At 34.9% G+C, this 22,911-nt stretch overlaps 1 protein-coding gene across 5 annotated transcripts in view; it reads right to left on the bottom strand.

Moving 5' to 3' along the window:
• Positions 1-22,911, bottom strand: part of LOC147824152 (uncharacterized) — a 349,377-nt gene that overhangs the window by 122,493 nt on the left and 203,973 nt on the right. The window contains exon 5 of one of the 5 annotated variants that reach the window (XR_015442736.1): positions 11,901-14,952. The exons of the other annotated variants lie outside the window; for them this stretch is intronic. The gene's annotated coding sequence lies outside the window, so the exon portion shown is untranslated. Of the gene's footprint in view, positions 1-11,900; positions 14,953-22,911 lie in introns of those variants that run through there. 5 annotated transcript variants of the gene reach the window in all.

Here is a 22,911-nt window from a genome sequence, read left to right as displayed (position 1 = left end):
TATAATCCCTGCTACTCAGGAGGCTGAGGTACTAGAATTGCAGATTCAAAGACCAGCATGGGTGATGTAACAAGATGCTATCTAAAAATAAATAAATAAAAAGGTCTGGGTATGTATCTCCATAGTGGAATACCCATATAGACCTCAGCTGGACTTCTCTAAATAGAAAGGTCCTTACTACTCACAGAGCCTCTCCTGGTGAACATGATGTCACCAGCCGTTCACAAAAGCTTGTTCTGAAGCATTTCTCTTAGCATAAATAAGACTGTACTATTATTAAATGTATGTCTTTGTTTAGTAGTTTGAAACACTCAGAACTCCCCTAACCTTCCAAGAAAACCATCCTCAAAATTCAATTTCTACCAAGTATTTCTTGAGAATTCTAAACTTGTCTCATTAATAGAAGTTCTAACCATAGGATTATTGGAACATATATTAAATAAGTACATTAGTTTAATTACTGCTAGGCCTGGTGTGATGGTGCACACCTGTAATCCCAGCACTTGGGAGGCTGAGGCAGGAGGTTCACTGTGAGTTTGAGGCCAGCCTGAACTACATAGTGAGTTAAGGCCAGCCCGAAATACATAGTGAGACCCTGTCTCAGAAAAAAAAAACGAAAAACAAAAAAAGAAAAAGGGAAAAAATAATTTACCACTATAGTGAAAAATCAAAAAAATTCATTGTGTATTTACTATTGCACTTACTTCTAACAAAATATTGCAGTTTTTCCACACTAAAACAGATTATGTGTGTATCTTGTGTAATGCTCTGTTCTTCCTGTGAGTTTGGTACTGTTGATTTGATGATAGTTATTCTGAGTTCATCCTGCCTGATACTACTGTGTGCAAAATGGGACTCAATTCTTATATCGAGTTGCTTTGTGGAATCATAGTTAAACTTTTATTTATATTGGATAGCATGTGATTTAATTTTAATTTTTAAATCCCTAAATTTTAGGGAAACTCAAATACTGCCACTGAAATCTCATGATCAGAGATCAGATTATTATGAAAATAAAAATGTAAGACTTTAAAATTTTTGTATGTGTTTACTAAATAACTAAAAGACCTTCAGTGACTGTATCTGCAGATTCAATTTAAGACTACTAAATTACTTGGTGGAGCAATAAACCCTGAAACATCCAATAATGAGACAAAGCCTTCAGCAAGATAAATATCAAAGCTCAATTTCTGCCCACTTTGCATTGTGTTTTGATGTGGCAACAATATGGGAATATAATTAAGAAAAAATCAGAGAACCTTGTCACTTATAAAATATTGGTGAATATTTCTCTTTTTAGCTGAATGCCTTGCCAATTCTTATGTGGTAAGTATTTGAGTGTGTAAAAAGAAACACAAGAAAACAAAGAAAATATAAAAAGAAGTCATGTACAGTATAGCTAAATAAAGTAACATATGTAAATTTTGGCAATGAATTGTGAATTTTACTAACCAAATGGCATGTGTAACTACATCATTTGCAGTATTTTGATTGTTTTAAAGTGACTGGCCACTCAGAAGCCACCAATTCAATGTGGCTAACAATCTTGCTGCATTCAGCTACCCATCCTCTCCCCAACTCTTGTTCCTCTTGCATACTCCACCATCATATTATCCTTGCCCCTTGCCAACTGATGTAAAACTCTGGTCTTTACTAGAGAGGAACTATGTGTGAGTCTGAATAAAAAATACATGCTGTGCTAACAGCCGCCCCCCTCAAATCTCAGCAGCTAAAGCAGTAAATTAATTGTTAACACACATTGTAGGTTCAAGGCCAATGAGCATGGAACTTTGTTCCATCCAGTTTTCCCTCGGACCCAGGCTGATGGAGGATCCCTTTACCTGCTTACTTCCATGATTCCAGAAGTAAGGAAAATTGAATGAAAACACACTCACTGGTTCTGCTCAGAATTACTACATGATACTTCCCCTCACATTTCGTTGATCAAAGCAAGGCACATGGCAACACTTAAATTAACAGTGCAAAATATGTTCCACAGAGAGAAGCACCAAATGCTTTGAACAGGATGACAGCCTTCCACCCTGACAATCCAGTACTGTAATTATCTGCAAAGGGAAGGATTTTAGCAACCAAGAAGAGATGACCATGGCCCAAGTCCATTTAGTACTTGAGCTCTACCATAAATCATGTCTTTGTGAACTTCCAATAAATGGCACCTTGTTCCCTAGTAAGAGAGTTGACATTAAAACAAAAATATCAGCATCATTGTTGAAAGCTGGAGAAGAGACGCAGCTCATGATGAAAACCTAAATGGACTTACTCCCTTCCTACCTTCTAACCAAACATTGAAACAGCTCACCCAAAGTTTGAATAGATGCTTTGATTTCATTTACTGAAGCCTCTGCTTCCCTCTGGTCCAGAAAGAACAGAATGACCATATGCCTACCTGGGTCCCAAGGTATTTTTATTTCAACTCATTAAGATTTGTAGGCTAAGGACAAATGCCTCTCAGCAAAGGAGCTCATTTGGCCTCCTTAAAAAGGGGAAGTATGAAGGTCCTAGACAGAATTATAGAGTTTCTCTCTATGGAAGAAAAAATTAGGAGGGGAGAGAAATGATTCCTCACAACATTACTCAGCAATTTGAATGATTAGATATTTGGGGGAGTTTTTTTGTTTTCTGTTCCATTAAATTACAAAAACTGTAGAACTAGCATCTTGAATAGTTGAATAATACTATATTGAAGAAGGCAAAAATACTTTTCTTAAATTTTCTACTCTTTTATGACAAACAAAACAATAACATTTGCTTCAAAATCACATCATATTGTGTGATACAAATTACCTTAACACAGAAGAGTTTCATACGGACTTCTAAACATTCTCTGTGGAATATATCTATTCATCTTGCAATTCAATAAAACTTCATCTTTAGAAGAGAAATCTATATTCTTGAAGTAAATGGAACTTTTCTCACAATATTATACATCTTATCAATAATTCATTTCCAATAGTTCTGGTGGATTTATATAATATAGAAGTAAACATTTAACTAAGGAAAAAATGAGCAAAAGAAATGTATTAACTCACTCCAAGCATAAGGAGGAAAGAAAACACACAATTTCCAAGTCTATTAACCAGAAAGGAAACAAGGGAATTTTAATCCAAGACATGAGAGATGACAGGGCCTGCAGTAAAACAGATTTACGGTGGGACATGTTACAATGGCAGCACTTGAAACAGCAAACTGAAACCAACACACTTTAATATTTCACTATGAAAAAGAAAGTATTTTAGTATAATAAAACCAGGGATTATATATTCTAGGTCTGGACTGGTGGCTGATCAGACTGAGAGCATTAATAAACCCACCTTCATTCTGTCTTTCAGTAGAGCATCTTTTTTAGTGACATGCTAATCCACAACTTAAAACCACTAATACCCACTAGAATGACTAAAATTAAAACAACTGACAATATAAATATTGATGAGGGTATGAAACTACTAGAACTCTCATGAATTGCTGGTGGAATGCAAAATAATACAATCACTTTAAAAAATACTTTGGCTTTGTTTTCATGTAACTGTATTGTATACCTAAAATGTACCAATAAACTTAATGAAAAAAATTAAATAGAAAAAATAAATAAAAAGGCCTGAATTATTCTGAAGAAAATACAGCTGAAAATAAATGGCAATAACTCAAAAAAAAAGCTTTGGCAATGTCTTACTTATCATACCTTACCCACCTATCATACAACCCATAAATTCCACTCCTAGGTTTTTATCCAAGAGATTTTTAATCTCCATAAAAATAGTTTTATGAGAATGTGCACGGCATTATTATTCAAAATAAATAAAAACTGAGACTAAAACTACTAAATGTTCATCAACTGATGAATGGATAAATAGATTGCAGTATATCTATTATTTGAGAATCCTACCCCACCCCCCCGCCCCCCAAGGATAAACAAACTACTGATACATACAACAAAGATGAGCTGTAAAGGTATTGTACTAAGTGAAAGAAGCCAAACAAAAGATTACATGCTATGAGATTTCATTTGTATGAAATTCCAGGATGGTAATCTGTAGTAAAGAGGGTCTGTACTGAAAGAAATGATTATATTTTCTGTATTTCCTATCTTGATTGTGGAAGTAGTTACACAACTGTGAACAACTGCAAAATTTCATTGGCCTGTGCATACAACTAGTAAATCTTATTGTGTAAAAGTTATTCTTCAATAAATCTGAAGGGAAACTTCACCAATATAATCAAATATAAAATTATATGATATATTGAAGAAATATTTTAAAATCATGAATAAAATTAATTGCTATTTTAAAATGTTAAATCATAACAAAAATTAAATCATATTTCTAAATATACACAGTCAAAGGACATTTAGTGGAAATGATAAAAGCAAGAATAATGAAGATATTGATGACTCCCTGAGCATTTATTAGAAATAAAGTTCTTTTAAAAATTATGAAGCATAATATAAACATACCAGAAACCAGTAGCTACCTAACATTAAAAGCTATTCAGTTATTTTAAAACATGCAATTCTCTTAATCTTCCCACATTGTTATGTTTTGTGTTGAAGTGTCCCCCTAAAGCTTCATGCAATCATAAGTGGGGTTTTTGAGAAGGTGGCTGGATCTAGAGCATGTGCTGGAATTGATTCACATTCAATGCTGGGATTAAGGATGTGAGTGCTACTCACATGGATAAAAAGTAAGGGACAGAAAGAGGCTTGTCATTTGCTGAATTTTGCTTACCCTGCTTCCTCAAGAACTGTTTCTCTTCTGTGATTCCCTTCTTCCATGCTACCCTACCTTGGAGCCAGCTGCCTTTGAACTGAAACCTCTCCAAACTGTGAGCAAAATCAGCCTTTCCTCCTTTAACTTGGGTGTCGGGTATTTTGTCTCAGCAACAAGAAAAGTAACAAAGACACACAGTCATCCCCCAAATCATCTGTAGGCAGTTCAACTAACAGTGATTAATTCACTGTAGCACTATGTAGGTAAAAGAGAGAATTTTTAACTTACACTTGGTATTTTAATTATATTCTATAACCAAAATGTTTTAAAATTCATTTTAGAATTAAAATATTTTGAAAACTAAATGCATAAAATTAAAGCATTTCTTAGAATAGCTAAGAATAACAAACAATATATTAATATGCATATGTATATTTGTGCACATGTGCATATATTCATATTCACATTCACATGAAAGACTATGATCAACACTTTGTCTTCAGAGTTTTTACTCTTAGAATATATTTTTATATATTTTCATCTCTATTCCATTTAATCCTTAAATCCCACTACTAAAATTTCAGCACTATTTAAAAAATATTTTTCTGAATATTGCTTAATCATATACACATACACAAATGTAATTTCATACCAAAAAAGTGACAAGGAAAAAAATGTACCTTGGCATCATTTCTATAAAATATTCTAGACCACATTCTCAGAGTTCTATAAAAAGGCTCAAGGAACCAGCATCACTGCTTTGTACACAAGACTTTTCTTTTCTTAAAAATCAACATCGATAACATCACCAGATAATCTTTTAAATTACAAAAAAAAAAGATATCCCACAACCTTCCACCTCCTATTCAGATAGATGTTCCATGTTCTCTCTGGCCAATTTCAAGGATCTAAATTTGACCAACACAGAATTTCATGAGATTTGTTTCTTTCCTAAGCGTCCATTGAAGGCAGAATATTCATGAAGAAGCTATAGAAAGAAAGACATAATCAAACCTTCATGTTAGCACGGTGACTGTTTCCCTTTTATTATTCTTTCTGAACATGGAACAACATCTTTTCAGGTACACAGAGATGACTCAAAAGTATTAAGTCATCAGTGTAGCATGTTCTTAACTTTCATAGTAGGTCTATAGGATTTCCAATTTCAATTTTCCAGTTCTCAATATGTTGTTGGGAGAAAAGGCTTAATCCTCTTTGTCAGCATTAAGCATGAAACACTCATAAGAAAGAAGTATTTTCCAGAAACATTGGGCTTGATTTTGCGTTTTGTATTTTTTTCAATACAAAGACAATACTAATTTGCAATCCCTTGCTTTTGTATAATATAGTAGAGTTTTCACTTTCAGTTTCTCACACTAGAGAAACTATTCGGTGTTTACACATGTGTGTCTTATTTATTTCACTTAAGAGTATGGCCTCAATATGCATCCATTTAGCTATAAATGTCTCTAGTTTCTCATTCTTTATGGCTGAGTAGTACTCCATTTTATATAAAAAAAAAAACCCCACATCTTCTTTATCCAGTTTTCAGTTGATGGGCACTTGGGCTGTTTCCAAGCTTTAGCTATTGCAAACTGTGCCGCTATAAACACGGGTGCACATATATCGCTGTGGTATGATTCTTTTAGTTCTTTTGGGAAGATACCCAGCAGGAGAATAATTGATAATTTTAAATAGGAAGAAAAGGTCCAAAGAGGTAGGGGAAGTGGGAGGGGAAGGGGAAAGGAAAGAAGGGAAAGGAAAAATTATGAGAAAAGAAAAAAATGGAAACACAGTCTATGTAAATAGGAAAGGGGGCCGGGGGGAGGGCGCACAGGTAATGGGGAAAAAATAAGATCCAAGATACATCATGTACAGGTACAAGCACCTGATGATAAATGTAAATGTACTGTGTACCTAAAATGTACCAATAAAAGAATTTAAGCAAAATATATAGATAGATAGATAGATAGATAGATAGATAGATAGATAGTAGAGTTTTCAATACTTTGCTCATTTGATCCTCAAACAACTTGGTAAGTTGTAATGTGAATGTTGGATGTGAATTCCCTAAGTATATTAAAATAAGGAAGATGTTTACCATCACATGATTCCCAGAATAATTAGTTCTGGAAGAAAACTATTCTAATGAAATGTTTTCCTTCTATAAGAACCTACGAGGACTTGTTTTCTCTGTATATTTGTCTGTGTGTGTGTGTTTGTGTGTGTGTGTGTTGTTAACTAAAACAAGCATCTAAATGATAAATGGAAAGGCATGGCAAATTCCATTTCCCTAAATTGTTATCAATTGCTTAGTACCATGAAGGAAGAGATTAAGAATTTAAGAGCTGTCCTTACAGGAGCAACTTTGTTACTAAGCGCTATTGTTTAAAAACCCTTTTTGTATTTTCTAATCTCATTATGTCATAATTATCTCAACTTATGTTAGATATACTAGCATCATATTAAATGAATTAATTTTTCTAAGTAATGCTTTCTCCAGTTGGTGAAGGAAACTCACTGGGACTAAAGTCATTATGCAAACAGGCTTAGAGGAAATGTTGAAAGTTAAACCCATGAAAGCTAAAAAATGTCTCAAGAATATTGGAAATATTGATAAATAAAATTCATGCCTTTTATTATCCATTTTTTTCACTCTGTCTCCAGTTGTTCATTCTTTCAAATGATTTCTGAGTGCTTAAGGATTTTGTTTACTATTCTACTGAGATTCAAATTACTAACTATATGTGACACACCCTAAGAAACTGCCTTTACTACCACCCTTAGGGAGAAATTATGGAAGTATGAATTGATTGTTTAGCACAGAGGTGAGACCTGAATAATGAAAACTGTATCACTCTGAAGAAAGAAATTGAAGAGAATGTTAGAAAATGGAAAGACATCTCCTTCTTGGATAGGCAAAATAAACATTGTCAAAGTGGCCATATTACCAAAAACTCTACATAGATATATAATTTTATATAACATATATAAAATGTAATTTTATTCAAAATAGCAACAACATTCTTCATAGAACTAGAAAAACCAATCCTAAAATTTATATAGAACCAGAAGACACCCAGAATAGCAAAAGCAATCCTAAGCGTAAGCACTCACACATGCATGCACACACACACACACACACACAAAAGCATAGCATTACAATCCTGGATTTCATGTCATAATACAAAGCTACAATAATAAGAAAGCATAGTACAGGTTCAAAAATAGACATATGGAACAATGGAATAGAATAGAAGACACAGAAACACTCCCCCATTATCCATCTAATCTTTGACAAGGGGACTAAAAAGGAGAAAAGATAGCTTCTTTGACAAATTGTGTTGGGAAAACTGTATTATCCACATGCATAAGGATGAATACAAGACCTGTGTCTTTCACCCTGTACTAAAATCAAATCAAAATAGGTCAAAGACCTTAGTATTAAAACAGAAACACTAGAAGATAAACACTTAAAGACATAAGCTTAGGCAAGGACTTCAGAACAGAGCCCAAATTGTACATGAAACAATTTCCAAATAATAACAAATTGAAAAGCTTCTGCACAGCAAAGGAAACAACCAATAAAGAGACAACCCAAACAGGAAAAAAATTTTACCATCTATTCCAATGATAGAGAACTAATATTGAATGTATAAGGAACTAAAAATAAAAAAGCAAGACCCATTCAAACAATAGGCAATTGAAGTGAATATACACTTCTCATAAGATGAATTACAAATGGCTAATACATACAAGAAAATATGTCCAGAATCTTTGACCATTAGGCAAATGTGAATCAACATAACATGAGACACCATAATGTTTCATTAAGAATGGCTATCTAAGCCTCTTTAATAAATGGTGCTGGAAAAATTGGGTTTCAACTTGTCAAAGATTAAAATTAGACCTATACCTCTTGCCATGCACTAAACTAAAATCAAAATGGATTAAAGATCTAAATATTAAAATAGAAATGCTGAACCAGTTGGAACAGAGGTTAGGTAGAACCCTTGAAGACATCAGTGTAGGAAAAGATTTTATGAACAAAACCTCAGTTGCCTGTGAACTAGCACAATCAACAAGGGGGAATCTCTTCTTATTAAAAAGCTTCTGCACAGCAAGAGAAACCACCAGCAGTGTGAAGAGACAACCCACAGTGTGGGAAAAAATCTTCACCTGCTTTTCCTCAGACAAAAGTCTACTATCTCAAATCTATAAAGAACTGAAAAAGATCAGACTTCCCAAATTTAAAGACCCAATCCAAAAATGGGCATCTGAAATGAACAGACATTTCTCAGACAAAGAAGTAGAAATAGCAAAGAAATACATGAAAAAATGTTCAACATCACTGGTCATTCGAGAGATGCAAATGAAAACACTGAGATTTCACTTCACTCCAGAAAGAATGGCTGCTATCATGAAATCAACCAATAACAAATGCTGGTGGGGCTGTGGGGAAAGAGGAACCCTGCTCCACTGCTGGTGGGAGTGTAGACTGGTGCAGTCACTGTGGAAATCAGTATGGAGATACCTCAAAGAACTAGGACTGGAAGTCCCATTTGACCCTGCTATTCCACTGCTGGGGATCTTCCCCAAAGAATTAAAAGAATCATACCATAGTGATATATGTGTGTCCATGTTCATAGCAGCACAGTTTGTAATAGATAAAACTTGGAAACAGCCCAAATGCCCATCAACTGGAGACTGGATAAAGAAAATGTGGGTTTTTTATAAAATGGAGTACTACTCAGCCATCAAAAATGAGAAATTAGAGACATTTACAGCTAAATGGATGCACATTGAGGTGATACTCTTAAGTGAAATAAATAGGACACATATGTATAAATACTGAATAGTTTCTCTGGTGTGAGAAACTGAAAGTGTAAATAAGGACTAAATGTATAATAGGTAATGTGAAATAGGAAGAAAAGGGGCAAAGGGGAAGGAAGTAGGAGGGGTGGGGGAAAGGAAAGAAGGGAATGGAATTAATATGAGAAAATGGAAAAATAGGAACAAACTCTTTGTAAATAGGGAGGAGTGGAGGGGTTGAAGGGAGGGCTGGGCAAGGGTGAAAAAGAAGAACCAAGAGAGACTATGTAAAGGTGCAAATTTCCAATGATGAATGTCATTATATTGTATACCTAAAATGCACCAATGATTAGAATGAATAATTGATAATGCAAAATAGGAAGAAAAGGTCCAAAGGGGTAGGGGTGGTGGGAGGGGCAGGGGAAAGGAAAGAAGGGAAAGGAAAAATGATGAGAAATGGAAAAAATGGAAATAAAGTCTTTGTAAATAGGGAAGGGTGGAGGGGGTGAAGGGAGGGCTAGGAATGGGGAAAAAATAAGAACCAAGATGCATCATGTAAAGGTACAAGTTCCCAATGAGAAATGTAATTGTGTTGTATACTTAAAATGTACCAATAAAAGAATTTAAGAAAAAAAAAAAAGAATGGCTATCTATCATCAAGGATTAAAAAAAACTCTTAAAAAGATGTGGGGGAAAAGGAACCTTCTACGTTGTTGTTGGGGATGTAAACTAGTGCAACCACTATGGAAATCAGTATGGAGATTTCTCAAAAAGCTATAGAAGTTGACTCAGCTATACTTCTCATGGGCATATTCCTAAAACAGTTAAAGTCATCATATTACAGTGATATACGCATACCCATGTTTATAGCCACACAATTCACAATGGCTCAATCTTGGAAGCAGCCTATTTGTCCCTTAACAGATAAATAAAGAAAATGTATGTGTGTAATGGAGTATAACTAAGCCATAAAGAAAGATGCATTTGAATCATCTGTAGGAAATCAATGGAATTTGAGATTATAATGCTGATTGAAATAATCAAACACAGAAGATTAAATATTACATGACTTATTTTCTATGAGAAACTCAAAACATAAATAAATTCAAGAGCAAAATAAAGGATAGGTGATAGGAAACAGGGAGGTAGACATTTTGGAGATGAAGAAAGGGAAGAAAGGAAAATAATTAAAAATGATCAAGACACGATTACATATACTAATTCCCCAAATTAAATGTAGTTATGTATCACAAACATATACTAATAAAAAGATGTATGAGAACAACTCTTGCATGGTGGCCAGTTTGAGAGTCAACAGATTACTAGATCTTTGTACTTGTGATTCTTCTTTTTACCTGACTACTGTTCAGACAGAAGAGTGGAATGCTCCCAGAAAGAAAGCAGATATATGTCTGAGAATGTGTAAAATAATCCACCTGTGTATCATTTGCTAACTGTCAGAAGAAGGAGAGATAAAGAAGGAAGTAAAGGTGACCTGCTATCCATGGGAATTTAGCCAGGTGTCTTGTCTTCAAAACTGTGCCACCTGCCTTGTGACACTTTACACTGCTGGTAGCCAAAAACAAAAATCACGTTTAAAATTTTAGTACAAATGCTACCCACCCTGGACATGCAATGCAATAGAAGTCAAGGGTAGGTAATGAGAGTCATTTTATACAAACAAAAGCCCCAGTCTATTTAATCTGTCCCACTCCAGAGAAACACTGCAGCATAGACAGGATAGGAGTTTTTAATAAGTCCATTGTCTAGTTAAATAGATTGAAAGGCCAGGTAACTGCTTATTGATTGTCCTCTCTCCTGAAGACTACTGTTTATATTTATTTACAGTTATCTTGATAGTTATCAAATAGATAAAAGATTGGCTAATATATTCTTAAATTTTATTACAACAGTAAAATCATTACTAGTAATCTCAAATATACTAACTTCTCAAATCAGGACTAATGACAGTGTCTTCATCAGTGCTGTTGGTAAATATCCATGTGGTTTACTGTTTTTCTTCAGTACTACTAACAATGCCTGGCAGTTTGTTGGTGTTCAATAAATCCAGCAGTTTGTTCAAAGAAATGCTCGAGTCAGTGTATATCTCAATAGATTAATTACACATATAAATCAAGTTTCCCATAATCTTTCTGAAGTTTCTGAGGATTTAAAAATTATTTGAGCATCATTCCAACTTCTTAAAGTATCCCAATCCTTGGAAACCCTACACATAAACCACTGTGATCTAAACTTAGCAGAAGCAACATGAACTTTGGAATCAGGCAAGAAAAATAGTACTCAAAACCCAACTACAGCTTACCAATTGTAAGCAAGTTTATGAACTTCAGTGTCTTCATGTATAAAACAGGGATAGCAAAATCTGTCTCACAATATAAATAGAAGAATTAAATAATATAACAGAATAATACAACAAAAAAGTTCTTTGCACTTATTATACTGTCAGTCACCTGCACCATCATGAGTGCTACCTTTGTTGCCTCACTGGTATCATTCAAATCCTACAACCCCAGGCATTGGCACCAGGCCCTTCCGCTCTGTCTTCCTCTGGAATTTCCACTGAGTCAATGAGCACACACATGAATTTACTGATGCTTGACTCTGTACACATTGTTAGTGTACTTTTGATTTTAAAACATTTTAGATAGTAGGATACAACTTACAAGCCTCACAGTGTTAATTGTAATACACTGTGAAACAGATGAGAATAAATAGGCTCGTGTACATAATACAAAGTTATTTACAAACTAGAGCTCTATTGCAATTCCTTGTGTTTTGCTTACCAAACAAAAATGCAGAATATTTCCTCAATATTTGTAATTAAGTGTTACACTGAATAGAAAATCGAATCATGATCTGTTTTATTGTTCAATCTAATCAGTTTTTACACAGGAAAAAATTTTAAAAGCAAAACTACAAATGCAATTTCTGTAGTTCACTGGAGAGAAAGTAATTAATATAACAAGATAAAACAAGCTTGTTGTACCTTTAACCAAAGCAAATGGAAGAGTTACTAGACATTTTAGTTCAGAGTAATTTAATCAAATGATGACTTAAAAGTGGCTTTGCTTTTATTGCCTTAGCAGGTTCTCCTGACTGCTCTGAATTCTCCAGGTAATTATGCAACTTATTACACCTTTCTGGCTATGTAAGCATGACTACAAATTCACCCAGGATAAACGTGAAGGCTTCTTTAGTCATCAAAAAAGTAAATGACATCTGCAAGGAAATGGCATTTAAAACATAAAGTTTTCTCATCGGACAGACTAATAGGAAAGATTTTTTTATTTTCAATAATTCATGAGTACAAATTTATTAGCAATTTTTATGCAGACAATCATCATTATAAACATAGCTTTATAATTATCACACCCTTTGCATCTTGTTTATATTTAACACCCTTAAGAAGGACCCATTTCAATTCTATTAGCCACTAAAAATTCAGTGACCTAAGCAAAAGTACAGTCCACTCCAAGAACAGGATGGCTCTGCTCTAAGTCTTTTGGCAAAAGCTAGGATTTTCATGACCTTAAGTAAGCCGGCAAGCAGTCACATTGCTTGAGAACTCCAGAGCTTTTGCAGTGTATTCTTGTTGAAGTAAGCTAAGGCCAAAACTTTGGCAGCAATCTGAACATGGGGGCAAAGGGTTTCAAATAGTTATTTTTCTGCATGTAACTCTTTATGGCTGGGTTTAAAAGGAGAGTGTTTTAATAAGCTGTCAGATTTCTTTGCCTGGATATGGTACAAAGGAAAGGAGTCCTCAGCTGGCATTTTTTAAAATCTGTACCTAAGTCCTTATAAGAACATGAAGAGCATGAGAATACGTGTTAAGGGTAGGATATAACCTGGTCTGGAAAGGTAATGATCCATCTCTCTTTTTCTCTTTAACTTATTTTCAGGTTTAGAAGTGAGGTCAAGGAAAATATTGTTGCCTACTCCTATGGGTCAACTCAGCAGAGTCAAAATGACATCCTTTGTTTTCAAACTGTAAATTAAAGAAGCAATTGGTACAGAAGTCATCAAACACAAATGAGCTAAAGTCATTAAAGGAGCTGCTGGCAACATCTAAAATCATGACAAGACTGAAGCAAGCTAAACGCACCTCAGCCCTGCCATGATGGTGGGGCTCCAAGTCAAACTGTGGCACTTCCCAGTGCCGTCCTTCCTGCAGACCAGCACCACAAATAAAAATGCTCAGATCCGTTCTTCGATTTCTCACCTGGAAGCCTGGTAAAAGTTTTATATTTATCTAAAGTGGTAAAGATAAAGGAAAAATCATGCAACAAATCAATTTAGAATTCATCAAAAATACTGAAACTTCCAATAGGAATATAATTAAAATCATCTTTTCAATAGAGAAAAACATTTGAAAGAAAACATGCGGCAACTTTTTATGGGTGTTTCTTACATATCATATGTTAAACACTGAGAACAATGAACACAAATGAACTACAGTTCTTGCCTTCCCAGAATCCTGGATTATATTATCAGGATAGTTGTCTTAAAAATCCTGCAGAAACCAATAAAAACTCTGACCAGTTGTGCAGTTTTGATCATTAGACCTAACTACCTCCCATTCAGGCAGTCTGTGATCTTAAGAAAACAATTATTAGGAATATATACTCAAACAATACCATAAATGGTACCCTGTTAGAAAGACCACATGAGGTGTGTAAATTGACAGATTCACAGAGAAGTGGGAAAATATCTCCAATGGGAAAGATCAAAAAGATTTTCATGAAGCAGATTCTACTTTATCAGGGTCTTAGAAAATGGATAGCAGTTTACAAAATAACAGAGAGTACCACATAAACGTGGATGGAAGACAGGAAAAATGAAGTGTTTTAACACTGACCAATGTTACCAATCACAAATAGAGCCCTCAAGAGAAAAGACAATTTTCAGATATTTATCTCAGGCCCACTCAAACCTACTGATCTATACACACACTTTTCTTTCTTAGAAAGACTCTCTTTTTTGTCTTCTAAGGATTCTCTCCTAATTTTAATTTTAGTATGGGTGGCTCATTCAAAGACTACAACTGGTAAGTAGGCTTTTGCTTCCTTTGCTGATCTCCTAATGTTGATATTCTTCAGAACTCAGCACCACAGCCCTTTGATCTACTTGCCCTTTACAGTCTTCCAAAGCAATCTCATCAATTTCCATGACTCAATTCTATCCATACACTGACACCTTCCCCAAGCTACAAACATGTCTGTTACTCATGCACAACATCTTTACTTAGATATTCCAAGTATATGTCCAACTGTAAAGTTGTCTTCCTCTTCTCAAAGGCTGTGCTTCTTCTCCCGGGTTCCCATCTTTTAGCATTTGTCCCAATCTGAAATCATAGTACCACCATCAACTTCTTTATCTTCTGTATCTACATCAGCCCCTATTTAAAAAATCCACAAATGTGAAATTATTCACTGCTCTCTATTTATTTTGTCACCATTCTCATTCAAAGCACCATCATTTTATACCTGAATCTTCTCTCCCTTCTGGTCTCATCTCCTACAGGTCATCCTCATCCTGCAGCCAACATAGCAATGGTAAGAACTGTAAAATAGTTCATGTCCTATCCCTGTTTAAAACCCATCAGTGGTTTTTCTATTCCATGTTTCTATTACTGTGCTATGTTCATTAGCACAGTGGACAAAGCCACTTGCAATTGGCTCCTGTCTAGCTTTCATTTCTTACTATTCTTCCTCTTTACTCTACGATTAAACAATACTGAATTTCCAATGGTTATTTGAAGTCACTGCTCTTTCCTACTAAACTATGACACTGCACAGAGTACATGCTATTCTGTCTCCATCCCTCCGGACTCCTGCCACACACTCTCTGATTAGTTCACTTTATTTCTTCAAGTCTGAACTCAAACATCACTTATCTAGGAATGTCTACACTTAATCTCCCTATAAGTAAGATACCAATAACTTTACATTCTTTCATAACACTCATCACAATTTATTGTATTTACTTGTAAATATTTGTCAGCTCCATGAGGTTATGAGTTCCTCTAAGGCAATCAGTTACTTCATTCAAAACTATGTTCTCAAAGCCAAGCATATATTCCAGTATCTAGTAGGCATTTTATACGTTTATTTTTAATGAATTTTTAAATTTATTTTTAAAAATAAAAATAGAATATTCCAGGTAAGTAGAGCATCTCCTAGGAGGAAAAATATTAAGAGATGCTAGAAAAATAAGTTGGAGCCAAATAAAAAGAACCAGTTATGCCAAACTTAAAAATGTAGCCTCATCTATAAACAAGGAGACCTAGGGCCGGGGATTTAGCTCAGTGGCACTGCACCTGCCTTGCAAGCCGAAGGTCCTGAGTTAAATCCCTGGTACCAAAAAAAACAAACAACAACAACAAAAAAAAATCAGAGATCTACTTATGGAGCAACTAGATTCTATGAAGGGAGGAGAATGTGTCAACTTTGAAACAGACTACATGAAAGAATGTCAAAAAGCTTATGTATCTTTCTCAGAATAATACTCATGAAAGTTTTTCAAAGTGCTCTATTTATATTTCCTTTAAAGACTCCATGTTATAAAGTTAAAATATGGCTTAAGGAAAAAACTTCACTGTTAAAATTGACTGTGATTTTCTGAAGATAAAATTGATTTGTGAGCAAGCAAAATGATAGTTTTGACTAGAACATTTGTGTGCATGCGTTTTACTTAATTTTTAACACTATCGCCCACAAAAGTTCTAGATGTATTTGTATATATGTACTGGAATATCTAAACTAATTGAGTTTGCTCTCCTTCCCATCCTATCTACTTCCCATCTCTATCCACTTTTCAACATACACTCTAAGACCCAGTCATATGAGTTTATGCAGTCTATAAATTTTGACATGCATTATTTGCATGTGCAATATCTTCAAGCCTGCTAACCTCCTTCACAGCTTCTTATTCCCAGTCTAATTAAAAGTTTCCTCAACTATGAAGCCTTCTTGAGCTCTTCTACTCTCCACAAAATGAATCCTTCCCTTTCTCTGTCTTATCTGTATGTGTATAACTGTGTTCAAATTGCCTTCTAAACGCTCTTATTGTGAATTAGTTTATTCAAGAGAATCCCAAGAAACCTTTCTATTTTAAGTGTGGTCCCCTACCAGCATATTCTAATTATTGTTAGAAATGCAAACATCCAGGCCCCAAAGTACACCTTAGAACGTACATCAAAACACAACGTAGCTTATTTTTATACTGTGATTTTTATTATGTCATATTATTATTTATATTATTATTTCACAGTAAAGTTTGAGGAGTGCCATTAGGTTATTTGGTATGATTAACACATAAATGTGTTAAGTACAGGAATGATGGGTGGATGGATATGGCATAGAAAATCAGGAGGGCATTTTAATGTGCTGTTATCAGTGTACCAATGCAATTTGGGAATTTATCTCTGGGTATCCAATAAGTAACCTGGATAATGTATTAAATCTATCAACCATCACACTTCAATAAGAGCTATAAAATAGTGAAAGACACATACACACTTAAAGTTTTTGGCAGCTAATATTATAAAATATTAGAAATATTTTGGATTAAAACTATTTCATTGCATTCAAATATTTGTTTTCATTCCCACATATTTTCTTCTCCCACTCTTTCCTGCATAAATATATTTGTTTTCCTTTTTTTTTTTTTTTTTTTTGGTACCAGGGATCGAACTCCGGACCTTGAGCTTGCCAGGCAGGCAGCAGAACCACTGAGCTAAATCCCTGGCCCTCCTGCATAAATTTATATATGGAACTTAGCTAATTCAGACTATCAGCTGGTAAAACTGTCTTCAGAGAAAAATATGAAAGCATTCTAAACTTAGGGACAAGAATGTGCAGGACTGGGGAGTTACTAGAGCACCAAACAGTAAAAAGCACGTTCAGAGCTATATCTCCACCAGGACTTGAAACAAGGTAAGAACGATGGAAAGGTAAGGGAAGAAGTCAACTTCTGAAACTTCCAGATTCTTCTAGAAGAAATACTCCAATTATTTTCAGTCACAGAGGCCAAAAAGTGTCTTACTGTATTCCAAAAGGGTGTCTCACCCGTTGGAGAAATAAAAAGGCATCAGAACAGAGGCAACTGAGGACATCTCAAAGGACAAGACATGAGCAAGCAAGGGGACCTGACACAAGACAGCGATAAGGAAAGAAATCATGAGTTCATTTTCTCTTTCTGTGAAAGTTTTAATTCCCACATTTCCATTACTTAATGTGTCATTATTTTACTTTTCAGCATCTGGCAAACCAAAACATTTTCCCATTTATTTAAAAAATTTGTAGTCAACACACAATACTTCAGGTTTTTGCATTGCTTCAAAGAAAATTTCTCTAACCAATCAAATCTAATACTTTATTCTAAGTTTTGCTAGAGAAGTGTATCCTAAAATTTTCAGACATCAAATGTATATTCCTGACTACAAATTTAATTTCAGTGGTTATGATGGCATAGATGGGCAGAAATCAGCCACGTATTCCAGCCACAAATCATGTGTTGACACTGACGGTAGACACTTTTCATTGCCTAATATAGGTCAAACTTCCAACCCTGGCATTAAGGGTCCTTTATGATGTGGCTCCAGTTTGAATTTCAAATTTTATTTCACTATGTCCTTACACTCTCACTAAGGAGAACAAATTGTTTTCTGTGTGTATCCTTTAATTTGTTTTTGTGATCTTGCTTATACATCCTTTCATTTATAACTCTTTCACTTCTCACATCTATAGACCTACAACCTATCCAATGATTAAGAGCCTGCGCAATGATTTCTTCACTGAGCCACCAAAGATACCAACAGCTGAAAATATCTCAAAGACCTAAAGCTTTATCTCATGTTATACTGATTTACATATATGTTGAATGCAACTCACTAAACTAAAAGTTTCTTGACAGTGGAAATTTATCCCTCTTTGTGTGGCTTTTGTATTTGATCAATGTTTTGCACAGAGTAGGTACCCATAAATATTCAATCATTCTACAGTTATGGAATAATTGTAAGTATTCAGTCACAAGGGGACAACTATATCCTTTTGTGCATTATTCTCCCTTATTCTCACATTTTCATTTTCCTCCCAAATTTCTCTAAAATCCTAATAAATTATCTAGTACCTAGTAAATAATAAGTTATCACTGTAATTTATCTTCATGGAATTAGATAAAAACCAAGCTAATGCAGAGCACAACTTCTTTCCTTTGAATAAAAATAAACTATCTTCCTGGCACAGTGCCAGTAGCTGAACTTTAGCTGGCATTCAATAAATATTTGAAGAGTGAATGCATCTGTCAATCAATCAAGCATCCTGTCAAAACATCAATAAGTCTATTATGATTACTACAATGTTATGAAGCCACTCAGACTTCGTAGGCCATCTCTGTCTTGGGACACCTGTGAAGTAGCCCGTGGCACATAATGGCACCATGTGGTTTTACAGAGTAAATAAAAGAGTAGATAACAAGATATGGATTCCTTAAAGATCATATCTATGCCCACTCAGCATAACAAAAGTGTATGCTTGACTATGATGAACTGCCTAAGTCACCAATGAGTTTATCCCAAGATTAAGCACTGAATAAATATTACAATATAGTAATTGTCATCATGCTTGAAAGTAATAGTAGGATTCAAAATTTTGAAGGTGAAAATATATTAAGAAATTGTCTTTTAAAAAATTCCAGATCATTTTTGACAGAATATAAGCAAGAAGACAGGCTATAAACCATCAAATACTTGATGATGTCAACAACACGTTTCTTCTGGCTTTGGCCCAACTATTCTTTGTGCATAGATTGTGATATCTAAACTTTTGCCTTCTTATCTATGCCAAAATTAATATCTTAATAATAACGCTGATATTGTGAGCCTTCTAATTCTGGGAACTGGCAATTCATGTGAACCTCTGCCTTTGCTCAGAATCCCTTACCTGAATACCAGTTCCAAGTATTACTAATTTCTGAATTACCCAGTATCATGCCTTTCCCACCTTTTGAGAAACCTAAATCCAAAGAACAAGTATGTCTTCTGCAACTATTAGAATATATGGTAAAGTAAGTCATACCTTATTTACATGTCTGCCTCTCCTTTTAAATTTCTAGATTCTGGAGGAAATGAATTTTCTATTCATTGTTATTTAGATCCCCCTCTGAAAAGAGGCTTAGTGCACCTCATATGCTCAGTGCTTGTTGAATTAGTGAATTACTAAATTAGCTACTTTATAAATACTCAAACCATTCATCATTTACAAGGCATCATATCTCCCTTACGTTTTTCAACATATAAGTATCTAAAACTCATATTTACATCTGTGTAATTTCTTTATAAGCTATCTATTGCATAACAGTAGAGTTATCAGAACCTTGAAAAGTAGAAGCCTAGCATTAAGTTACTATCAGTAGTGAGTACAGCCCCAGTGGTTAGTACCCATTGCAGTACCTACAAGGATGCAACAGGCTTAGCATATTCTGGGCTTAGGAAACACTATCATAATGAACTACAATTAAAGAATGCGACATGACAATCCTAGAAACCAGTCTCTGTGGCCATTTAATGCTGACTGGCATTCTGAGGAGGAGCTTTGTAACCAAAAAATGGGACTAAACCAGAACAACAGCAAAAATAGCTTATTTTGCTGGTACCCAGACTTTTTCTTCTGTGAGCCAATAAATCACATCTAATTACTACCACTAGGATGCAGCAATGAAAATAAAGGCCTAAAATGGAATTTGGGATGGGATATGGGCAGTCAGAGGAACATACAGCCATGAAGAAGAACTATCAAAGTTGAATTCTGAAGGTCATACTTGAGTTCTGAAGGTCATACTAGACAGAAGAAGAGTGGTGAAAAGACCAGAGCCAGAGAATAGGCATTGAAGACAAGAGTACTTAGCTGTATCACAAAATAGCTGTGGTTTTTTTTTTTAAAAAGTGAGACAGGGGTTCAATTATCAAGAACTTAGCATTCCACTATAAGAAATTTGACTACAGACAAAACAGCTATGTGAAAGATTTCTTCCAGGTCCCACCATAAATGTCCCAACTGAGGGAATTTTTTTTTTTAAAGTTAAATACACAAGAACCTAAACATGCCACATTTCATAAGTCATACCAATATATTTACATTTATATTTCATGGACATTTTGCTTTAAAATGTGCAGCACATTAGAATTTTGAGAACTGAGGGTTAAAATGCTTTGATTTCTAAATTAATATAACCTTTTCACTCTATATTTTTTATCCCTAGGTGAGATAACAGTAGCCCACATTCCTTAGAGAAGATGTGAGGAATATGAATCAAGGATACGTGAGTTGCTGTTCCACTGTAACATCCTCAAGGAGGCAGAGCAGGCCAGAAACACAAAAACTGTAGGAGACCCTGTATATAAACCCTAATCACAAAGACAGGCTTGCTGGTAACATCCTGAGACCAAACCTGCTCCTCTGGGTCTCCCAAGCAGGAGCCTTGGAGAAACTTGTGCACCCCATGGCACCATGCAGAAGGAACTATCAATATACACTGCATCAGCCAGTCTTCTCAGGGGGAGGCATGCCTAGATTATAAAAACAGCCTGCTATGGAAGCAGGGAAATAGCCTCCTGGAAGTATTCCGACACCCAATATGTAGCATTCTCATCCTCATAAGTTTCTCTTGTTGAGGAGGGTTCCAGCATCTGCATACTTGTGTTCCTTCGAATTTCAAAAGTTGAAACTTAATCCCCAACCCAACAGTATTAAGAGATGGAGTTTTCAGTAAGTTACTAAGAATGGGATTAATGCCCTTATAAAAGAGGATGGAGGGGCAGGCTTTTGCCTTCTGCCTCATGAGGGTGCAGCGAGAAGGTATCATTTATGAAGCAGAATACGTCCTTACCACACACGGAATCTGCTGGTGTCTTGATCTTGAATTTCTCATCTTCCATAAATGTAATTTCAGAAATGTAATTCCAGAAATGTAACATTGTGAATAAGTTACATAGTACAAGGTTTGTTACAACAGCTGAAACTGACTAAAACAAGGGTTTTATTTTTTTTCTTTTGAGAAGTTATTTCTACTAGCCCAATTTTTTTCCTACCAAAAACAGGGGCCATTTACACCAACAGCTGTTAAAGTACCTTAAACAGGCAAATATGTAGTTAGATAATTAGATCTGATATGTTAAATCTTCTATTTTAAAAATGGTATAAGAATTTTAAATATTTAAGGGTCAAAAGAAGAAGTAGAAATATGTCTATTTTATGCCAAAGAAATAAAAACCAAATCCAGTAACTTTCAAAATAAAACTTTTAGAAAAAAATAGTGGAAGTAACTATTCAAATACATCAAACTCTGTTTCCATCTATCCTGTCACAAACCATTGTTGCTATAATGAGCAATATTCTCCTAGGATTTGTTGTTGGAAAACAAGAAACAGACACATTTCCTCCTACTCCATGGACGACCAAAAGGGGAGGCTTGCTATAAATTGTGTCTAACCACCCACCAGGCACCAAAGTCCTGAGTTTATTTGCAGAGCGCCCTGAGTAAGGTCAGTGTGGCCCCGAGCTGTATGCTTTATGATCATCACATTGTTTTCAAATTACTCTACTATGAAGATTTTTCTTCACCCATAATCACAACTCAGAAAGATCCATCATCCTTAAAATCTTGGATCTGTGGGGAATAAAGAAGTACATTTGGTTTCAGGTACATTTGAATAAACAGTATCACTTAGTAATTATATGAACATGGGAAAACTACTGACTGTGTTCCGGCTTCCTCATCTCTGCAAAGATAGCAAGAAGATAAAATGACATGCTGTGACCTATAGTGGCTGAAGTGTAGGAAGTACTAAAAGTAATTCCTTAACACGTTCTGCTTTTCACATTTATGAATTGTTAATATAGCACAAAATAAAAGAGTTTGCTAAGAAGAAACAGGCACTATGACATGCTGTCTGTCGCTCCCTGCCAGGAATTTCCAGCCCGCATTTTCTCCTTCAGTTTCCAAAAGGCTGGATTCTGAAAGTTAAGTCCTATGTTGTTCCTAGCTATCTATCCCTAGACAATTCCTTATCATCAAAGATTTTTAAGCTGGAGTGTCTTTTTCTTTTTTCTTTTTTTTTCCCTAAGAAATCTGTTTGCAACTTTTGCCCTTTCTCTAAAAACTTTTTTTCTTAAGGGAAAAGCTTTCCAGGTTGCCCTCTTAACTATTTCTGCTTAGCGGTTCCCTTCTCTTTGCATGGATTGCGATGCATATTTGCAGATATCAGTACACCTTTCCCTAGCCCAATAGGTTTCCTACCCACATATCCAGAGAGAGCAGCAGCCTATTGCTTAAGTATAAAATGGTACTTCATTTT

This window comes from Heterocephalus glaber, unplaced genomic scaffold, assembly GCF_053883595.1.
Source record: "Heterocephalus glaber isolate CG9 unplaced genomic scaffold, H.glaber_assembly_v1.0 deba00001553, whole genome shotgun sequence".
In the NCBI taxonomy this organism is placed as follows: Eukaryota; Metazoa; Chordata; class Mammalia; order Rodentia; family Bathyergidae; genus Heterocephalus; species Heterocephalus glaber.
This window is presented reverse-complemented; position numbering and strand designations above follow the sequence as displayed.